The sequence below is a fragment of the Felis catus genome, chromosome A3 (genome assembly GCF_018350175.1).
Source record: "Felis catus isolate Fca126 chromosome A3, F.catus_Fca126_mat1.0, whole genome shotgun sequence".
In the NCBI taxonomy this organism is placed as follows: domain Eukaryota; kingdom Metazoa; phylum Chordata; class Mammalia; order Carnivora; family Felidae; genus Felis; species Felis catus.
In genome coordinates, this window is record NC_058370.1 from 140,388,139 (window position 1) to 140,407,572 (window position 19,434).

Genomic DNA, 19,434 nt, shown 5'->3' on the forward strand with positions numbered 1-19,434 from the left:
TCAGAACTGACAGAAAGAGGATTTCTGAGTAAAGGGGAAAAAAGGCATTAGAGGAATAAAAAATGCTGATTGTATCAGAGACTTTTGCACATACTGCCCTTCATAATCCCTGCAGAACCCTGTGAGGAAGGTGGAATTATCTCGTACAGCTCTGGTGAGCAGCCCTTATCTTTTATCAGACTTTACAACTAGCAGTTGACAGAGCCAGGGTTTGGCCCCAGTCCGTCTGGCTTTAAAATCAATGTGCTTTCCCAACCCTGTGTTGACTCACAATCAGAACCTGTTGTATGGGCCCTAAACTGGAGCAAACATGTCCACACAGCTGTTCCTCCCACGGTCTACCAATGACCTCAAAACTAATAGAAAAAGAAATCCAAAATTAATTAACTTCCTTTTTTTTTTAACATTTATTTTTTGAGAGACAGAGTGCGAGTGGGGGAGGGGCAGAGAGAGAGGTAAACACAGAACCTGAAGCAGGCTCCAGACTCCGAGCTGTCAGCACAGAGTCCCATGTGGGGCTCAAACCCACAAACCGGGAGATCACGACCTGAACTGAGGTCAGATGCTTAACCGACTGAGCCGCCCCATCACCCCATAAACTTCCTCCCTAAAGTATAAAATAAATTGTTAAACTTCGCAATTATCTCTGAAAGTGTATTTCTGTACAGTTTTTATTTATCTTCCCGTTTAATCCACATCCAATTCTTAGTAATTGATTTTGGAAACTTCGGGTTCCCTCCGGCTCAGAGGAGGATGTGATGTTCTCAAGTGCAGCATCACCACACTTTTACCGGGTCCCTGAGGGCTGCTTGCCCCTTGGCCACTGAAAGTGGAACCATGGCCTTTTCCCCACTGGCCCTCATTTCTCGGCACAGCCATGGACAAAATAATTAGGTTTCTTGACACAGGTTTTTAGTTTCCACAAACCTCATCTGCTCTCTTAGAACAGGTTCAGGTAATGGTGTGAACTGCCAGCTGATTATGTAAAATCATATTTACTGAAGATAAACATCCATGCAATGTCTTTAAAGTTTTAGAGAGAATTATAAACATGTCACTGCAATTTCACACCAATGTCTTCTTTCACTCAGGTTAGAATGTCATTATTTGAGCACTGAACTCAAGATTAAGCACACTGGGTCCTTGTTAGGAAAGAACAATTGTGCTTCTTCATCATTTTGACTGGCTTTCCACAATATTGCCAGGGAGTCCCAGGCGTTTGCTTCAGTACCTTGGGGCAGCTGGCAGGTAACACTGCAACCTGGCGCCTCTGGGGGCCTCCGAAGGCCTCTGTGGCCTGACCCCTGGTGAGGTAAGCATCCCCCCACCCCTTCCTCCTGGCAGCCTGGAGTTTTCTGCTTTAGGAACTATGACTCAGCTGCCTCTTTGTACTGGGAAGTCTCAGTTCCCTTTTTTCTTGTTTCCCAAAGAACTTCAAAGCTGCTGTAGAATGATTATAAGCAAGAGTATGGAAAATAGTGACAGTCACAAAAAGGTGAGCAAAGCCACCCAGAGTGATGCCTGCATAGTAAGAGAGGCTAATTAGGAATGTTTTCTCATTATTACTGAGTGGATTTTTGCAAGAGGATATTGATCAATTTCCTAAAAATTTAGGAAAGCCTAAAGGAGGAAACGGGCCAGAATTACAATGGGTATTTTGGTAGGCCAGGGAAGGAGTGTTGGCCTTGCAGTCACTGGGATGGGCTATAGTGGTATCTCCCTCTGGGTAAGGGTGAGGACACGGTCTGTGGAAAATGGGGCCCTGACATGCAATAAAAATTTAACAAGTAACTTATCTCTTTTCAACTTTTTTTCAATATTCAAAAGGTACTGTACAGAATTTCCTTGTTCTTTCTGAACAACTCCTGTGGTCACAGTTTGGTGGAACACTGACCTATGTGCTAGGACACTGAAGCATGAGTTTGTTCTCCAGTAAGAATGAGAAGGTTTGTACCAAACAAAATTAAATGGATTGCTGAGGTATAGAAGGTGCTCAGATTCTTTAATGTGTTATTGTGCAATCTTAATCACAAAAAGGACAATTTAAAAGGTAATTTCCCAGACTCATCTGATGACAGGGCCCATTGCCCTGGGTATTCCTGCAGACCCTCCTGCTGCCACATGGGAAGACACTCCTCTTCCCAGAATCAGGGGTTCAGTGAAAGCTTTTAAATATGACTGAAGTTAGGGCCTGAGAAAATTAGACTAATTTATTTAGGGCCTAATTATTTTGTCACTCTCCTTACCAGAAATGTTTGGTGAACCCTATCTCCTAGCATTTCACACCTTTCCACAGCCTGGCCTTCCAAGCCTTCCCCACATCACGGCCCTGCCACATTTACCCTGTTGGTTCCCCCAACCTGCCCAGGGCGTGCTTCTATTTGTCAGATTTACCACAAAAGAAACAACCTCTGTAATTAGCAAAGAAGATATCCAGCGAACCTCAGAACAAATTAGATGGGAAACAATAGAAAAAGAATTTCTATACAGCAAGTGTATCTTGAGAAAATGCCTTAGCAAAATCCAAGAACTGTCATTCATTAAAACAAACAAACAAACAAACAAACAAAAAACTGAGACTAGCAAAGTATGTAGCAAAGATTGCACAGGGCAAGACCTCATGGAACACACAGGAGGTTTTCCGTGTTGGGAAGGAATAGCATCCAAACCAGAGCAGTGTACCCCGGCCACTTGAGAGGGGTTGTTATAGAGCAGAGCATGAAAAAGGGGTTACCATCTGACATCAGCATCTACTTTATGTAATCTTTCATGCAAATCTTTTTTTTAAAGTTTTTAAAAAACATTTATTTGTTTTTGAGAGACAGAGCACGAGCTGGGGAGGGCCAGAGGGAGAAGGAGACACAGAATCCAAAGCAGGCTCCAGGCTTGGAGACTTCAGTACAGAGCCTGACTCAGGGCTCGAACCCACGAAACATGAGACCATGACCTTAACTGAATGGAATTGGATGCTTAACCGACTGACCCATCCAGGAGCCCCTCATGCAAATCTTATATCACTGCAAAGTCTGTATTGTTCTCATTGCAGGATGCTTTCAGTTATTCTCAACAAAGCCTTTTATTCTCTTCATAATTCCCAAGCAAAAAGACACTACTCGAGATGTGTCATGTGTAACACCTGGACTGCACGTGACTGATGTCTGTGGTAGAAATGTCTTGCCAAAAATGAGTAGGGTGAGGTCAGGATCCTCCAACACTGAATTGTCTCAACCAGCCTTTCTTCCATCTGCTTATGCTTCCCATTCTGCTATCATCAAAATGGGTTCACAGAATGCTGGCTGAAAACATGGGGATCTGATGCTTTGGTTAAGCTAATCAGCTGTAAAGTGACTGAATAATTTCCACTTGGATCTTCAAAATATTGAAGATAGTTTATAGATCCCTGTATTACTTTTGAAGATCTCAACTACCCTGGGTATTTGGGCTGGGGATCCCTCTTGAGGTAGATGTGTTCTTAGCACCCAGTCCCTCCTGTGGAGTCACATCCCCTACGAGTAGCTATCGGTGAGTGTGCAACTTCCCTTTACCAGTCTCCTTCTCCAGCTTCTTCCAGCTTTTCCTTACATCGTTCCCCAGGCATAGAGTTTATTTAACTTAAAGGCCTATGTTGGACAAAGCTGACTGTTAGAGCTTTGCCATTGTTGACAAGCCTTTACAAGAGGTGAGTCTCTGAAGCTTAGCAAATAACAACATCTCAGAGTCTGATCAGAGCAGCGTTTGCAGTTTTGTTTTATTCTGAGAAACTGTTTTTAAGGAAGCCTTTCTTTGAATTTCTTAGTGAAGAAGCTTGTTTTCCTGAGAGCTGCAAACCAGAAGAAACATTGCTCTTCAGACCTCCCCACACTTTCCTCACAGGTCACAACAGCAGAGCTGAATAGACCTGAGACATCACCTAGGCTGACCTCCTCATGTCATGAATGGGAAACTGAGCCCAGCAAAAGTTAATCTACTTAAAAGTAGTTGGTTAGGGGCGCCTGGGTGGCGCAGTCAGTTGAGCGTCCGACTTCAGCCAGGTCACGATCTCGCGGTCCGTGAGTTCGAGCCCCGCGTCGGGCTCTGGGCTGATGGCTCAGAGCCTGGAGCCTGTTTCCGATTCTGTGTCTCCCTCTCTCTCTGCCCCTCCCCCGTTCATGCTCTGTCTCTCTCTGTCCCAAAAATAAATAAACGTTGAAAAAAAAATTTTAAAAAAGTAGTTGGTTAGAACTGACTTTATAACCAGAGTGAACATATAGGTTATCATTCAAATGAACAGTTTTTTAAAGTAAAGGGACAGGATTAATGATTGTGTGAGAATTACAGGTATAAACTGGGATGGTGGCAGGTAAGCAAAGATCTATGCTCCCCCTAACATAAGCAGGTCTTCTGAATCTTACAGCAAGCCTACCCTAACACTGGTTCATGAGAATGATAAGAATTCTCTTGTTTTGTTTCACAAAAGCAGTTTGAAAAAATTATTTTAATGTTTATGCAATTTACTGTAATACATCCTGAATTCATTCTTCATTATCATTACTGTGCTATCATAGCTTTGCATTACCCAAACCAAAACAAACCAAGGCAACTGAGTAGTAAGAAATAATTGGCATTTTTCAAATTCCTCAGTGTGAGTAAAAGAAGGCAAGAACCCATTTATCAAAGGATGGAATTTAGTGTTTTTGAAAATTAGAAACTTTATAACTTAGCTCCCTCATTAGGTTCAGGGTTTTGCCATTTTATGCGCGTGGAAACCGATGCTACTTTTTTTAAAGGTTATTTACTGATTTTGAGAGAGAGCACGCATGAGTGGTAGAGGGGCAGAGAGAGGGAGAGAGAATCCCAAGCAGGCTCCACACTGCCAGCACAAAGTCCAATGCAGGGCTCAATCTCAGAAACCATGAGATCATGACCTGAGCTGAAATCGAGATTCAGGCACTTAACCCACTGAGACATCCACACACCTCCCAATGTCATGTTTTATGAACAAAAATGTGACTATTGTAATTAAGCTTCTCATCATGGAGTGAAACTAAAACATGAGATCGTGTTTTAATTAAAATTCAAATGATGCACTTTAATGAATGTCCTTAAAGAAGTAGCTGAAAAGATCTTGATATTGATTATATCAGTAATTGGTCAGGAGTATTAAAAACACAAATCAATTCACAAATTACTGTTGGTTACCCACTGAATGCAGATATGCTGCTAGTTTTCAGAGACTCGAATACAGAAAGGAAAGGTTCTGGGCTTGGAAACCCTACATAATGTGATTGGAAAAATATTGCATAAGGTTTTAAGAACAATACATCTGACAGTCCCAGGCAGACTATGATCTCCTTTCAAGTTTTCTGTGTAGATCTGGATGGGTTTCCTGGGAAGTTTCAGAAGACCAGCAAGAGACATAAAGAGAGAAGAGGAAGCTGGGCTACAGGGGTGTGTGGGAGGAAGCAGAGGCACTTGGGAGAGCTGCAGGGGAATGCATTGCCATTAGCACATTAGCACAGCCCTGTGTCAACTTGAAAGGGCATAGCCAGACCCAGGCAGTGGTTTGGGCCCAGTAGGCCCTGTGCAGGCCTGCATACGAGGTACCATGGCAGTATTTTTTTTTTTTTTTTTTACATTCCTGTGTTACATTTTGAGTGGAATAAAAACCTTTAAAACTAATAAAGAGATATGAAAATAACATCTAGTCTTTACTACTGAGTAGTTATTAAACCACTTGCACCAAATAGGTGTAATCTCCTTTTGATCTTTGTGAAATATTTAAAGAAGCTTCCCTGATTTGATCAGCTTCTGGCATTGATGGGTTTTGACCACGGGAGAGCATTTTCAATAACTTTTATTGGACGCTGTGTCTGTAAGAATGGAAACCAGTAGTTTCACTTTAACATAACTTTACACTCTTGACTGAGGATAGTCAGTTTTAAAACAAGTCTGGCCATGGGTAGGTAACAAGGGGCAACTTATGACTCAGTTTCTTACATCTACTTCTCCTAAAGAGCATTCCACAGGCACTTGTGTGTCCCACAATAGAGGATTTTTGCTTCCCTATATGTGGGCAGCTGTACAAGAACAGTACACATGGGCACGGTTCTCTAGACTGCCCGTATCACCACCAATATCAATATTATTTAAAAGGGGAAAAATTAATAAATGATGAATGAATTTTACACTCAATTTTCACTCTTCTTTTTTTTAAATTTTTAATGTTTTTATTTATTTTTGAGAGAGATAGAGGGAGAGAGAGCACGCTAGTGGGGGAGGGGCAGAAAGAGAGGGAGACACAAAATCTGAAGCAGGCTCCAGGCTCTGAGCTGTCAGCAAAGAGCCCGATGCGGGACTTGAACTCACAAACTGTGAGATCATGACCTGAGCCGGAGTCGGACGCTTAACTGACTGAGCCATCCAGGTGCCCCACAAGTTTTATTCTTCTTAAGTAAATAGTAGAAAAAGAAAGAATGAACAATAGATGAGAGTAGCTCCTGGGAATTTGTTAAGTTTCACATGTACGAGAACTTCCTATGCTCCTTGGCCAGTAACTGTGACCAAATGAAGATGGTAAGATCGAATACTATCTGTGATTTCACCTGTGGGCTTGTTGTAACATAAACTATCAAGATTTCAGTAGTTGGAATTTATCTAAGTTTTGAGGGTTTTTTGTTTTGTTAGTTACTTAGTTTGTTTGTTTGGCTTAATTGCTGCATTTAGAAAGCAACCTGATTTAGGAAACAATTGTCTTTCTTTTGGCATCTTTCCAGGTTATCTTCCTTTTACTTTCCAACCACTCGATTTTCACTTTGAAAATGACTCTGCTCATATCTTTCACTTCTTCACCACCTACTCTCATTAATTCAGTGTCAGTCAGAATCTATGTCTGTCACTCAACTAAAACCACACCCTGGCAACCCTCCAGCCTCTCATCACCCTTACTTCTCTGTAATGGCTGTCATGGTTGATCACCTCTTCTTGGAATGCCCTCCTTCCTCAGTGCCACACCACCTAAACTCCTCTGAGTCATCTGTAGCCTAGGCTGCTCTCCTGGCCCCAGAACCCCCAGCACACACGCGCGCGCGTGCACGCACACACACACACACACACACACGCAGTAGTTTGTATTGGTCTTGGTTTGATTTTCTCTCTCTCTCTCATGCACACGTGTACATGCACACACATACACACATGCATACACATTGTCTCTCTTTCTTTTTAAACTCACTTTTGCCTCTGGGCATATCTTCCATTGCCATGGTTCTGTTCATCCAGCTTCTATATTGTATCACCTGCTCAGACATCTCCACTAAGCTTCATGTCCACAACTATATCTGGTTACTGATTGTTTCCATTCAAATGGGCTACTAAAACCTAAACTAAAGATGTCCCAAACTGATCTAATTCTCTTCTCCCTAAATATCCACTCTTCCATATTCGACTTACAAATTTGAGGCCTTTCCATTCTCTGAGTCAAATAGACTAGAACTTCCCAAGTTGTCTTCTTTTTTCCTTCCTTATCCAAGCAGTTGCCAGCCTCTGTAGATTTAGTCATCCCAATATATTTTCTATCCAATCTCCCATTTCTTATGCCACTGTATTAGTGAAGGTTCTCTAGAGAAACAGAACCAATAGGATGTGTATATATAAAGAGATTTATTTTGTGGAATTGGCTTATGTGATTATGGAAGATGGTGAGTCCAAAATCTTCAGGGAAAGTTGTCAGACTGGAGATCCAAGAAAAGCCAATGCTGCAGTTTGAACCCAAAGGCCATCTGCTGGCAGAATTCTTCCTTGCTATGGTGAGTTCAGTCTTTGTTCTATTTGGGCCTTCAACTGATTGGATGAGGCTCTCCCATATTATTGAGAGCAATCTGCTTTATTCAAAGTCCACTGATTTAAGTGTTAATCTCATCCAAAACACCCTCACAGAAATATTCAGACTAATGTTTGACCACATACCTGGGCACTGTGACCCATCCAAGTTGACCTATAAATTTAAGCATCATCTCCACTATCATATCCACCTATCACTGACAGTATCTCATAATTATAATACTCTTGGGGTGCCTGGGTGCCTCAGTAGGTTAAGTGCCTGACTTCAACTCAGATCATGATCTCATGGTTCTTAAGTTCGAGCCCCACATCAGGCTCTGTGCTGACAGCTCAGAGCCTGGAGCCTGCTTCAGATTATGCGTCTCCCTCTATCTCTCTTCCCCTCCCCTGCTGATCCTCTGTCTCCCTCTCTCTCAAAAAATGAATAAACATTAAAAATTTTTTAAATAAAAAATAAAAAAAAATTATAATACTCTCCAACTGGCCTTCTGTCTTTTGAATCCCTCACCACTTCAAACCATCCTACCACTGCTCTGTCACTGTTAGTATATCTCTCAGTATAATACTATAAATCTTGCTCACTTTTTTGCTTTTCAAATCACATGCAGACTCTAGTAATACATATCAGGCCCTCCCTGATATGGAGCCAAATAATCTTTCAAGCCTTATCAATAATGCTTTTACTTTATGTGTTGATGTAGCTGACTGGCTATTTCCAGCTGTTGTAGGTTAAAGCCTTGGTCTCTCATGTTTCCCACAGCAGGAAACTTTAACTCCCCAATCTGTTCATGCTGAAATTCTGTTTATAACATCTTAGCTACCACCAAACTCAAATTTACAATAATAGCTACACTCCAGTACATTTCTTTAGACACTTGAATTGTCCGTATCACCACCAATATCAACTGCAATGGAAAGAAAAAAGAAGCTAGTAAATGATGCATGGACATTTTATACTAAAGTCATATTCTGAGAGCAACAAACTGTGACAGAGAGTGAGGTTTAAATTTTTTCATATACCTGAAAATGAACATTGCAGCAGAGTGGAAGCCCGTGTCCCACCTCCCTCCCCAGAGGAAACTTCTAGGGTAGATTTGGTGTATACTAGTTGCATATGCAAAATACTGTATTGTTCTCTTTCTTTTTAGTTTATTAAGATATCAAAATGTACATAATATTCTGTAATTTCCTTTTTACAAAGCATTGTTTTTCAGATTTATCCAAGTCAATGCATATAAATAAAGTTCATTCATGTTAGCTACTTCAATGTATTCATTGTATAAATACTCAAAATTTATCATTACAGTTCCCTACCAATGGATATTTGGGTTGCTGCCTTTCTTTTTTTCTATTACACATAAATGTGTCATGTTTCTTTATAAGTACATTTATAATTAGGCAATACACTCAAAATTTCAATTGTTGGGGCACCTGGGTGGCTCAGTCAGCTGAACGTCCTACTTCAACTCAGGTCATGATCTTGCAGTTTGTGGGTTTGAGCCCCGCGTCAGGCTCTGTGCTGATAGCTCGGAACCTGGAGCTTACACCCTGCTTCAGATTCTGTGTCCTTCTGTCTCTGCCCCTCCCCCTCTGGTGCGCTCTCTCTCTCTCTCTCTCTCTCTCTCTCTCTCTCTCTCCCTCAAAACTGAATAAACATTAAAAAAATGTATTTTAATTCAAATTGTTAAGTGGCAGAGTGTTTTCATCTTTAAATTTGCCAGATATTGTGCAATCGTTCTCCAAAGTGATTCTGCCAATTTATATTCCAATCAGCAGGTGTATGTGTACATTTCACTATCTGTAAATCAATACTATGGTCAGAATGTTTTAAGATTGGCCAATCACGACAGTGTGAAATATTTCCTTGTTTATAATTTCTGATTATTACGGGCTTCATGTTTCAATATGTTTGTCAGGTATTTGGATTTTCTCTTCTGTGAGTTGCCTGTTTATATCTTTTGACATATGGCTATTGGAATATTTGTGCTTCCTAATTTGTTAGTAGAGGTTCTTCACATAAAGTGAATTCTAACATTTGTCAATTAGATCTGTTGTACATATCCTCTCCCATTGTGTGACTTGCCTTTTATTTCATGTTCTTTTGTAATACATAAGTTTTTATAATTGTGATGTGTTGGGACTATGAAATGCCCCTCTTATTATTACTATTATCTATGTCTTATTTAAGTAATCACTTGATAAAAATTTTAAATATTATATTTTTACTTTTACACTTTGGTTCTTTAATCTATCAGAGTTTAATCCACAAACTTTGTGTTTATTGAGAGGAAGAGATAGAGTAATTTTCTATTCATAAAGACAGTTGTCCCTAAACTATTATGAACATTTACCACCCACTAATTTTATTTTATTTAAAAAAAATTTTTAACGTTTATTCATTTTTGAGAGAGAGAGAGAGACAAAGCGTGAGTCGGGGAGGGGCAGAGACAGAGGGAGACACAGAATCTGAAGCAGGATCCAGGCTCCGAACTGTCAGCACAGAGCCTGACGCGGGGCTCGAACCCATGAACCGTGAGATCATGACCTGAGCCTGAGTTGGACACTTTACCGACTGAGCCACTCAGGTACCCCTATCACCCACGAATTTTAAATGCTCCCTATATTATATCTAATTCAAGACTATTTTAAACTTATGTTTATCTGTCTTTGCAACAATGTCATACTCTATCAATAATAATAGAGTAAGTAATTTTATAACAAGTCTTAAATATCTGTTAGTAAATATCCTGTCCTCCTTGTTTCAATTTTTAAAAATTCTGCTATTTTTGGGCCTTGACTCTTTTTTAAAACTTTAAAGATATATTTTATTTAGGGGCGCCTGGGTGGCTCAGTCCGTTGAGCGACCGACTTCAGCTCAGGTCATGATCTTGTGGTTCATGAGTTCAAGCCCCGCATTAGGCTCTGTGCTGACAGCTCGGAGCCTGGAGCCTGCTTTGGATTCTGTGTCTCCCTCTCTTTCTGCCCCTCCCCTGCTCACACTGTCTCTCTCTCTCTCTCTCTCTCTCTGTCAAAAATAATAAACATTAAAAAAATTAAAAAAATAAAGATATATTTTATTTAATCCAAAATACACAAAATATCATTTTCTTAATATAAAATATAATATTTTTGCTGCATCTTAATTCAGGCTAGCCACATTTCAAGGGCTTAGTAGGTACATGTGGCTAATGGCTACCATGCTAGATAGTGCATTGGACCTTTATTCTTGCAAATGATTTTTTGAATTGCCAAGTTCTATGAAAAAAAGTTGGGATTTTATTTCCAATTGCATTGTTTTTTTTTAATTTCAGAGATAATTTACATTTTTATATTATTGGCCATCCATCTATGAGCAAGTTGTGTCTTTGTTCATTTAGATCTTCATTTATATCCTTAAAAATATTTTGTAGTATTCCACATCCAGGTTTTGTGTATTTTTGAGCTACCTCACCAGATTCCTTGGAATATACTAAGGTATATACCTTGGATTTTTTTAGTTTTATCTCTTGAATATTTTTCTCTACTATATTTTCAAGTTGGTTGTTGTATATCATGTATATGAGTACTGTTAGATTTTTATATGTTGATCTTATGTCCAACAATATTGCTTAAGTGTCTTGTTTGTTCTAATAATTCTTTTTTTTTCTTTTTTTAAACCATAATTTATTGTCAAGTTGGCTAACATATAGTGTGTAAAGCGAGCTCTTGGTTTTGGGGATACATTCCCGTGGCTTATTGCTTACATACAACACCCAGTGCTCATCCCAACAAGTGCCCTCCTCAATGTCCATCCCCCATTTTCCCCTCTCCCCACACCCCATCCACCCCTCAGTTTGTTCTCTGTACTTAACAGTCTTTCATGGTTTGCCTCCTTCCCTCTCTGTTTGTCACTATTTTTCCCTTCGCTTCCCCTGTGGTCGTTGGTTAAGTTTCTCAAGTTCCACATATGAGTGAAAACATATTATCTGTCTTTCTCTGACTGACTTATTTCACTTAGCATAATATCTTCGAGGTCCATCCATGTTGCTGCAAATGGCATGATTTTATTCTTTCTCTGAATCTAGTCTGGAGGTAGGAAGGAACCAGGGAAAGTGGTTTTTAATACATCATTTGCCACCCTAAATCAGCTTTGTTGTTTTTGAACTGAGCTCATTCCACTTCCTCCAAAATCACTCCTTTATCCAAGGCTAAGCTGCTTATTCCTGAATGCCAGGAAATATGTTGCTGAATCTCTCTCTCTCTCTCTCTCTCTCTCTCTCTCTCTCTCTCTCTCATGTCATCTCCTTCTTCTGAAGTATTGAGCAGAGGACAACTTAGATGATCCTAAGTAGGAAAAGCAAATACTCTTGTTAATGTTTTAAAATATTACTATGTTATATGTAGTTAAATGAGATGCATTTGCTATAAAAGATACAATCAAGAGTAATAGGCATATTACAAATGGATATGTTTCCAAAGTCCATTTGTAAAAAAATTTAAAAGAACTCCAAATATACCTTTTCATTGTAATAAAATAAAATTATAACATAAAAATGTTATAAACGGTAATTTAATGGATAATCCATCACAACCATTATTTAGCTCATAAAGTAGCTGAAATAGTGTCCAAATAGAACTATTGTAGTAACCGTCACTTGATGTTGACCGAATAGTTTCAGCTACTTTGCTAGTAATAGCACTGTAGCCATTATTAAGTAATATGATGTCCAGTAATTTGTCTGTAGGGAAAATGCTTCACTACAGCTGGAAGGGTGTGCTTTTCCTATCCTCCTAACTTAGTCTCAGAATAGAACAAGCTAATGATTTTTTTAAATATTTGTTTAGTTTTTGGAGGGGGAGCACAAGCAGGGGAGGGGCAGAGAGAGGGGGACAGAGGATCCCAAACAGGCTCTGTGCTGACAGGCTGACAGCAGCCCCGATGTGGGGCTGGAACTCAGAAACCATGAGATCATGACCTGAGCCTAAGTCAGGTGCTTAGCCAAATGAATCATCCAGGCGCCGGCTGGATCATGTAATGATTTTTAAGTTAGGTGTTATATGTCAGGGAGCTTCAATAATTAATCATAACAGAACAAAATGCCATGATAAATAAGTGTGTATATCTCCTAATTACTCATATATTGAAGAAAACAAACTTAATTAGGAGGGGATGAATGGGCATAGGAGCACCTGTAGACATTCAGAGAGTGACTTATGGACATCTTTAACAGAACCTTACTACTGTACCAATAATATGTTTAAAAGATTTATTTATTTAGTCATTCAAAATTATTAAGCAACTTGGGTTAATCTATGCACAAAATTTAGCTAAGTGTCCTACAATAGAAGCTTAGGTTCAAAGAACACTCTCTATTTTCCAAAGTCCTTTCTATAGATGCTACTTAATTTGAATTTTATAAAATTCAAATAAAAGAGGAAAGGAGATATTATTATCCCATTTTAGTGGTGAGGAATCTGAGACTCAGTTTAACTGATGTGAACACCTTCATTCAGTTATGTGTGGAAATACCCAGGATTCATATCTAAGCTTCATAATTTTAACTCCAAAGTTCTTTCCATTGAAATATATATTAATGTTTATTTATTTTTGAGAGAGAGAGCATGAGCAGGAAATGGGCAGAGATAGAGGGAGACAGAGATTTGAAGTGGGCTGTGTTGGCAGCAGAGAGCCCAATGCAGGGCTTGAACTCACTCACAAGCCCCAAGGTCATGACCTGGGCTGAAGTGGACGTTTAACAGATTGAGCCACCCAGGCGTCCCTGAGCCATATATATGTATATGTTAAACACACAGCTCATTTTATACACACATTCACACATGCATGTGTATGTACACATATTAAAAACAGCAGATGATTCCCTTAATTTTTATCTGGACCATCATATATTATAAAGCATTAGCCACATTACTACTCTCCACATGCATTTATAAAGTATTTTATTTATTTATTTTTTTACTTTAATTTCAAATTAAAGAATATTCTTCATAGGACTTTTAGGAATTTACTGTCAATGGGTGATAAATATTGCATAAAATCGGTGGGAATCAAAATGCTTTGGATTACTATTATTTTGCAGTTTTAAATGACTGATAAACTCCACGTGTAATCTCCATGTTCTTCTTAGCTCATTAACTGAGCAAGGAGTACATATTACCAAAACTAATTCAAATAATAAACTTTAAAAAGATATGTAACCTTCTATTAAGAAATTCATTGCTATGGTGCTATTTTAATCAAACAAATACTTTATAACCATTATGTGAACATATGTTATAGCTAGAGTCTATTGTCACAGGAAAGGTGAATGAGCACATTGATGGTTTTTCTATTTGTGTATTCAATCTGAAGATAATTAACCAATATGTGTCAGAGCAATTGTGGTTATTTGTAAATGAATGTGTTCATAACTAGTATTTTGCTTTAAAATCTTTAGTCATAACATTATAGTTCAGTGGTATTAAATACATTCACGTTGCTGTGCTCCATCACCACCAGCCATCCCCATAACTTTTCATCTCATAAAACAGAAACTCTGTCCCCGTTAAACAATAATTCCCCATTCTCCCCTTTTCCTAGCTTCTGGAAACCACTATTATACTTTCTGTCTTTATAATTTTGACTACTCTAAGTACTTCATATAAGTGGAATCATATGGTGTTTGTCTTTTTGTGACTGGCTTATTTCACTTAGCATAATGTGAAGGTCCATCCATGTTGCAGCATGTTATAGAACTTTCTTCCTTTTAAGGCTGAACAATATTCCATTGTATGGATATACTATATGTTGTTTACCCATTCATCCATTGATAGATACGTGGGTGCTTCCATACTTTAGCTATCGTGAATAAGGCTGCTATGAACATGGGTGTACAAATGTCTGTCTGAGACCTTGCTTTCAATGTGTTGGGTGTATAACCAGAAGTGGAATTGCTGGATCATAAAGTAATTCTATTTTAATTTTTTTGGTGACCCACCATGCTGTTTTCCATAGTATGATAACATTTTACATTCCCACCACAAGTGCACAGGGATCCCCATTTCTCCAATTCCTCATCAGCACTCGTTGTTTTCTTCCTTTTTAAAAATATTAGCCATACTAATGGCTGTGGGGTGATATTTGCATTTACATAATGATTTCTGATGTTGAGCATCTTTTCATGTGTTTATTGGCCATTTTTATAATCTTTCCTGGAGAAATGTGAATTCAAGTCCTTTTCCCACTTTTGAATTGGTTTTTTGTTTTCTTCTGTTTGTGTGTGTGTGTGTGTGTGTGTATGTGCACACGTGTATTATTGAGTTGTAGGATTTCTCTATATATTCTGGATATTAGTCCCTTATTTGATATATGGTTGGCAAATATTTTATGTCATTCTATGGGTTGCTGTTTTACTCTTGTTGATAGTGTCTTTTGATGCATAAAATTTTTAAATTTTTATGAAGTCCAGTTTGCTTATTTTCCTTTCATTACCTATGGCTTTGGCATCAAACGCAAGAAATCATTGCTAAATCTAATGTCATGAAGATTTCGTTTATGTTTTTTTCTAAGAGTTTTATTGTTTTTGGTTTACATGTAGGTTTCTTGATCCATTTTGAGTTAATTTGTGTATGTGAAGTTAGGTAAAAGTTCAACTTCATTCTTTTGCATGTGGATATCAAGTTTTCCCAGCACCATTGTTGAAAAACCTTTATTTTCCCTCATTAAATGGTCTTGGCCCCCTTGTTGATATCATTGGACTATATATATCAGAGTGTATTTTTGGGCTGTCTATTCTATTCCATTGGTTTTCATGGCAATACCATACTCTTGAAATCAGATGTGTGAGTCCTCCAGTTTTATTCTTCTTTATTAAGATTTGGCTATTTGAAGTCTCTTGAGATTCCATATGAATTTTAGGATTGGCTTTTCTATTTCTGAAAAAATGTTATTGGAACTTTGATAGGCATTACATTGAATCTGTAGATCGCTTTGGGTAGTATCGACGTTTTAACAATATTGGGGTTATTTTTAGTTACTCTTTTTATTTATTTACATTTATTTATTATTATTATTATTTTATTATTATTTTTTTTTTTGGAGAGAGAGAGAGAGAGAGAGAAAGAACAAGTGGGGAAGGGCTAGGGAGAAGGAGAGACAGAATCCAAAGCAGACTCTGCACCATCATCACAGAACCTGATGTGGGAACTCACAAAGTGTGAGATCATGACCTGAGCAGAGATTAAGAATTGGATGCTTAACTGACTGAGCCATCTAGGCTCCCCCAACAAGATTGTTTTCTATTCCATGATATATGTTTCCATTTATTAATGTAGTTTTTCATTTCTTCATGGAATGCAGTTTTCATTGTACAAGACTTTAACCTCCTTGTTCAATTCTGAAGTATTTTGATTTTTTGATGATATTATAAATACAATTGTTTTTGTAATTTTCTTCTCAGATTGTTTATTGTTAGTATATAAAAATGAACTTGATTTTTATATATTGACTTTCTATCTTACTACTTTGCTGAATTCAACTTTTCATTCTGTGTGTGTGTGTGTGTGTGTGTGTGTGTGTGTGTGTGTAATTTTTATGGTTTCCTGTGTATAAGATCATATCATCTGCAAACAGAGAAAATTTTACTTCTTTTGCAGTTTGGATGTTTTTGATCTCTTTTTCTTGCCTAATTGCTCTGGTAGAACCTCCAGTACTATGATGAATAGAAATAGTAAAAGCAAGAATCCCTGACTTGTTACTGGTCTTAGAGAAAAAAAAAATCAATTTCTCATCATTGAATATGATATTCATTGTGGGTTTTTCACAAACAGCTTTTATTATGTTGAGATAGCTTCCTTCTATTCCTAGTTTATTGAGTGTTTTTATCATGAAAGTGTATTGACTTTTGTCAAATGCTTTTTCTGCATCAATTGAGATGATCATGTGTTTTTTCCCTTCATTCTGTGGATGTGGCACATTATTTTGATGGAATTTCATATGTTAAACCATCCTTGCATTCCAAGAATAAATTCCACTTGGTTATGGTGTATGCTTTTTTCAATATCGTGTTGAATTCTGTTCACTAGTATTTTGTTGAGGATTTTTGCATTGATGTTCATAGGGATATTGATCTGTAGCATTCTTGCAGTGTCTTTGTCTGGCTTTGGTATCATGGTAATCAGGCCTTATAGAGTGAGTTAAGAAGTGTTCCCTCATCTTCAATTTTTGGGAAAAAGATAAGAAGGATTGGTATTAGTTCTTTAAATATTTGATCAATGACATCATCAGGTCCAGGACTTTTCTTTTTCGGGAGATGTTTGATTATTGATTCAATCTCTTTACTAGTTATAGATCTATTCAGATATTCCATTTCTTCCTGATGTAGTCTCAGGAGGCTTCGTTTCTAGAAACTTATCTAAGACTGCTACTATATTTTTAATATTTAAAAAAATCACATATATCACGCTAATTGCCTACTCCATAAAATATCCTGCAGAAGTATGATTGAAGTGGTTCCACAATACTACCGCATGGGAGTGTCACACATTACCTTCCTCCTGTTGTTGAGTGTAGGTTGACTTCAACTATTTCTCTGCAATTAAAATCCACATACTGTGTGTGCATCTCTTCTATGTTCCTTGGGATAAATTTCCAGTGGTAGAGTTTGTAGATCATTGGGTCCGTAAGCACTTTTTCCTTCTGTGACCAAGTCTTTTGAGGTGATACCAATAATTGCTTCTCGGCCTTTTGGCTAAGATCAAGTGAGGTGATACCAGGAAGGAAGTTAGGCTTCAAGTTTAAGCTACCAGTTGAGCAACAATGACACTTTATTTAGACAATTTTCTTCTTATTATCTTACTGTTCCAATTCTATTTTCCCAATAAATTATCTGTTTAATAAGTGGAGAATTATGCATAAAAATGTAATTAGTTTTGTCCCACAGCAATGTCTTAAATAAAACTTTATTTATAGTAATTTTACTTTTATTCTTAATAGGTTCAGTACTCATATGTGAATTTACTAACTATATTTAAAACTTGATAAACACTAACTTATAACCATCATCACCAAAATAATAAATTTAACATTTGGTGAAAATTTGCTCTGTACCAGACATAGTGCCAAGCTCTTTATGTACATAATCTCATTGACTTAACAAAAGCCCTAGCAAAGTGGATATAATGAGTTCTGATTTACAGATGAGGAGCCAGAGGGCCCGAGAGGACCAACCTTATAGCTTCAAATTAGACAAGGTAGTCACTTTGGACTAAACAATTAAACACAGGGTTATTTTTGTTTTGTTTTGTTTTTTTGTTTTCCCTCTGAGTGACAAGAGACCATGCTGCCTAAGCAGACAAAAGGCTGGATTTGGGGCTCGCACCAGCTGTCTCCACCAAGCAGGAGTATCACACTGTAGTCACAATGTGTCCAACACAGCACCTGCCCTCTCCAAGCCTCTCTCTTACTCTATCCCTCCCTACCCCCCTTACCTAGTATATCAGTCTTCTTTTCCCACGAGTATAACATTTTCCCAGGATACTATCTGGTTAGTCTGTTTCTCAGGAGACCTGATTTCTTGTTGGGCTTCTATCCCTGACTATGGGATTTAGCCTCACAGGGATTTAAGGTCTATGGACCCATTTGGCACAACCCAGCTGCAGTTCTCCAATCATCAGGGCATGGTGGTCAGTCGGTGCTGCAACTGCTGACCCATTACCAGCCCCTTATGGTGTCCACTGGGACTCAAGAGGTGAAACAAAATCTGCCCCAGACCTTAGGAACCCTCCTGTCCGCCATTCACGGGCTGCTGCGTTACACTCATCCTCAACTTCGAAAGGTCAGCGTATCTTGGAGGTGGCTTCAACATAAGAGATAACGTGGACATTTCACTCGTCCAGCTGATATTTCTTGTCCTTTGTCCAACTTTTGAAACTATTTCCTCTTACACTTTTAGCATTCCTAAGCGGATCCACTCACTGCCCTGGTGACCAGTTTCCCCGTTGCCTCGGTTACAGTAAAAACAGCAGTTATTTGGTACTTTGTCAGGTTTTTTTCCAACTCCTTGGAGCCTTGCCTCTGCCACCAGCCTGCTATTTTCCCGAGTCTCCGCACCCGGTGGTCTGGCCACCGGGGTTCGACCCATGGCAGGCCAGTGACCAAGTCTGGTCTCGATTCAGGTCCCTGCTGTGCGTCCACATTCTTTTTACCTAACACATACACTAACCCTGTCCTGTGATTCGTCTTCTTTCTTTTTATATGCGTCTCCTTTATGATAAAAGTACGTGCTCACGAGTAGAGCTTAGAAAATTAAGCAAAGTTGTTTCGAAACACGCAGAGGTCACTTTAAGAATTCAAAGGATGTAGGACACCTGCCCAGGGGTGGGGGCAGCCTGGTCCCTCTGCCTTCCCCCCACGCCAGAAATGGCAGCAGCCAGCGGTGACCTAAGGCAGCCTTGGCAGGGAGGAGGCTGCTGATATCTGGGGTTGAACAAACTCGGTTGTCCCCGGCTCCTCCGCCCTGGGAGACAGCCTAGACTTTCCCGCACCCTACAGTCTCTTCTAGGTGCGCAGCCCACCAGACGCAGTCGGCCCCGCAGCCCTCCGGTGATTGGCTGTGCAGGGCGAGGTGCTGCTGAAGACCT